Here is a 4365-nt window from a genome sequence, read left to right as displayed (position 1 = left end):
ACTGATCTATAGGTAAGGCAGTAATTCATTCGGGATTACTTTAATACTATATCTAGTTAGCAAAATAATAGTTGGCTTTCCCTTGCGGTCCATGACCAATCTAGAATTAGGTTCTTGGCCTTATTGGCAATGTCAGGTATGCTTTATATCTTGCTGAGCTGCCCTCTTTCCAATTTTAAAAAACTGATTGGTCATTCTCTGTGGAAGGTATTTATAGTCCTAGCAAGCCTGTATATTGTTATGACATACAATTCAGGTATTTTATTTACTAGCCAGAAGCTTAGGTTGAACAAGTTTAGAGCTATACTAACTTATTCCCCTATAAAGGCTATAAAGTCCTTTGTTACTGGCTGTATCTACTGGCCACACTATTATAGTCCACATCAGTCTCCTCCACCTCCATCTTCTTTCTTCTCTCCCTCTCGTTCAATCTCCTAATGCGAACCTCAAGTCCCATCTTTCTCCCTCCACTGCCCAATCACAGGCTCTAGCCTTTTATTGAGGAGTTAAATTTGGAAGAAGCTTCAAATAACATCACTTATATCTTGAGAAACCACTATTTAGCATTAAACAAACAAGTAGCATCAGATCAGCCCACTAAAATTTTCATAACAATTGTGTCACTATTAAACTGGTTGGCATATCTTGCTGTATAGGTCATTACTGTAGCTCACTGTGTTCATAGTTGAATGAGATTGCACAGAACCTTACACTATGAACACTAGCCAGTAGAAATGAAGCTTCCAGTTGAATAACAGCTAGATTTCTTCATGTTCTGTGATTCAAGTATGGTGTGTCTTCCTTATAGATCACCCTAAAATAGGAGATTATTGTCAATGCTGTTAATCACCTTCTTAGTTAGGGTTTCTATTGCTGCTGTGACCAAAACCCATGGCCCAAAAGCAAGTCAGGGCAGAAAAAGGTTTTTTTTTTTTTTTTTTTTTTTTTTTTTTTTTTTTTTTTTTGGCTTATACTTCCACATTGCTGTTCAACACTGAAGGAAGTCAGGACAGAAACTCAAATAGGGCATAGGGCAGGAACCTGGAAGCAGGAGCTGAGGCAGAGGTTCACAAGACATGTTCAGGCAGCTTTCTTAAAGGACTCAAGACTAAAAACCCAGAGGTAGCACCATTAACTATGGACTGGGCATTCCCCATTGATCATTAAATGAGAAAATGACTTAGAGTTGGATTTCATGGTGGCATTTCCTCAATTGCAGCTCTCCTCTCTGATAACTCTAGCTAGTTTTAAGTAGACACATGAAACCAGCCAGTAGAGGTACTCTCCACAATGTGAGGAAAGTTATTTTTTAATTAAAGATAGCAACAGGTAAAAATAAAAAGAAAGAACCTGTGAAGCTGATTTAAGAAGAAACCCATGAGTTCAGGGCTAGGTTTGGTTTAATAGAGATTTTCAGGCTAATCCAGGCTGTATTGTGAGACTCTATCTCAAAAATAAAATGAATTAAATAAATCAAAATGAAATGATAAAAGAAAAAATAAAAAGGAGAATGAATAAATGTCTGATAGAAGTGTTCTATATAGCAATATGGAGGTTGTATTAGTCAGGGTTCTCTAGAGTCACAGAACTTATGGATAGTCTCTAGATAATAAAGGAATTTATTGATGACTTACAGTCGGCAGCTCAATTCCCAACAATCGTTCAGTCACAGCTGTGAATGGAAGTCCAAGGATCTAGCAGTTACTCAGTCTCACGCAGCAAGCAGGCGAAGGAGCAGGAGCAAGAGCTAGACTCCCTTCTTCCAATGTCCTTATATTGTCTCCAGCAGAAGGTGTAGCCCAGATTAAAGGTGTGTTCCACCACACCTTTAATCCCAGATGAAAGGCGTAGCCCAGATTAAAGGTGTGTTCCTTAAACTCGGAGATTCAATCTTCTGGAATCCATAGCCAATATGGCTCAAGATCTTCAAACCAAGATCCAGATAAGGATCTCCAAGCCTCCAGATAAGGGTCACTGGTGAGCCTTCCAATTCCGGATTGTAGTTCATTCCAAATATTGTCAAGTTGACAACCAGGAATAGCCACTACAATCCACCCCTTGTCAACTTGACACAAATAATATCTCATGTTCACATGAAACAATAACAAGGTTGTAAATACGCCTAACATGATATAACTATCCCTCGTACAATCGCAAACGCATTAGTAAATTTACAATGGGCATTCATATTACTTTATAATCCTCGTTTCTGCAACTGGTTACGTGGCCTTAATTGGTATTTATAACTACCTTCCTCTACTACCCATTCTGTATTTCCTTCTCCTTCAGCCAGCACCTCAGCAGGTCTTGGCTCTTTTCCTGGAGGATTGACCCATACCTTCATTCCTGATGGATCTGCGTTCTTTGTCATCCTGCTTGGATTAAGCTGTTGTAGTTTCCCATTGACTTTAATCACAGGACATGGTAGTACTAAGAGGCGCCCTAAGGGATCTCCTACACTCCAGACATAATCTTGCTTACCACCATTGTGAAGAGGTAATCCAATTTCTCCATGGTAATCTGGATCTATCACCCCTCCTAACACTGTTATTCCTTTTTTAGCCTGTTGGTTTAAGGGCATTAGAAGCCCAAAATGACCAGGGGGAAGTCTGAGCTTCCAGTTCAATGGAATGTTTGTTGTAGCTCCTGGTAGGAGGACTCCCCTCTCTGGAGCCAAAACTTCTAGGCCAGCAGAACCTAGAGTTATGGGGACAGGAAGCAAAAATTTTCCTAGAGGGTCACTAGGAGTGATAGTAAGTGGAACTATTCCTTTTTCCACCCCTTGATTCCTGGACCCATGAATCCTGGCTATGGGTGAAACTGTACCATATATCGAGCGCTGATTCAAAGCATATACTGCCTTCTGAAGAACTCTGCCCCAGCCTTCCAAGCTGTTACCACCTAATTGGCGCTGTAACTGCGTCTTCAAAAGGCCATTCCATCTTTCTATCAGCCCAGCTGCTTCAGGATGATGGGGAATGTGGTAAGACCAGTGTATTCCATGATCGTGGGCCCACTGTCGAACTTCTCTGGCTGTGAAATGAGTTCCTTGGTCAGAAGCAATACTGTGTGGAATACCATGACGATAGATGAGGCATTCTGTCAATCCGTGAATGGTGGTTTTAGCAGAGGCATTACGTGCAGGAAAGGCAAATCCATAACCAGAATAAGTATCTACTCCAGTAAGAACAAAACGCTGTCCTTTCCACGAAGGAAGTGGTCCAATGTAGTCAACCTGCCACCAGGTTGCTGGCTGGTCACCTCGAGGAATGGTGCCATATCTGGGGCTCAGTGTTGGTTTCTGCTGTTGGCAGATCTGGCAATCAGCAGCAGCTGTAGCCAGGTCAGCCTTGGTGAGTGGAAGCCCATGTTGCTGAGCCCAAGCATAACCTCCATCTCGACCACCATGGCCACTTTGTTCATGTGCCCATTGAGCAATGACAGGGATGGCTGGGGAGAGAGGCTGATTGTCCACAGAACGGGTCATCTTATCCACTTGATTATTGAACTCCTCCTCAGCTGAAGTCACCTTTTGGTGAGCATTTACATGGGACACAAATATCTTCACATCCTTTGCCCATTTGGAGAGATCTATCCACATACTTCTTCCCCAGATGTCTTTCTCACCAATTTTCCAATTGTGATCTTTCCAAGTCCCTGACCATCCAGCCAATCCATTGGCTACAGCCCATGAGTCAGTGTATAATCGTACATCTGGCCATTTCTTCTTGCAAACAAACTGTAATACCATGTGTACTGCCCGAAGTTCTGCCCACTGTGAAGATTTCCCTTCACCTGTGTCTTTCAAGGTTGTCCCAGAAAGGGGTTGTAATGCTGCAGCTGTCCACTTCTGGGTGGTGCCTGCATAACGTGCAGAGCCATCAGTAAACCAGGCTCTAGTCTTCTCCTCTTCGGTCAGTTGATCATAGGGAACACCCCATGAGGCTATAGGTGCATGCTTGGCAGCAGATGGCATTGTAACAGGAGTAGAAACCATAGGCATTTGAGCAACTTCTTCATGTAACTTGCTTGTGCCTTCAGGACCTGCTCTGGCCCGATCACGTATATACCACTTCCATTTGATAATAGACTGCTGCTGTGCACGTCCCACTTTTTGACTTGCAGGGTCTGATAGTACCCAGCTCATGATGGGTAGTTCAGGTCGCATAGTGACTTGGTGTCCTATTGTCAGACGTTCAGTTTCCACTAAGGCCCAATAGCAGGCCAAGAGCTGTTTTTCAAAGGGAGAATAGTTGTCTGCAGATGATGGTAGAGCTTTGCTCCAAAATCCCAAAGGCCTTTTCTGTGATTCACCTACAGGGGCCTGCCAGAGGCTCCAAACAGCATCTCTATCAGCCACAGACA

The sequence above is a fragment of the Mus musculus genome, chromosome 16, assembly GCF_000001635.26.
Source record: "Mus musculus strain C57BL/6J chromosome 16, GRCm38.p6 C57BL/6J".
Classification (NCBI taxonomy): domain Eukaryota; kingdom Metazoa; phylum Chordata; class Mammalia; order Rodentia; family Muridae; genus Mus; species Mus musculus.
The sequence above is the reverse complement of the archived record's forward strand: the minus strand, read 5'-3'. Positions refer to the sequence as shown.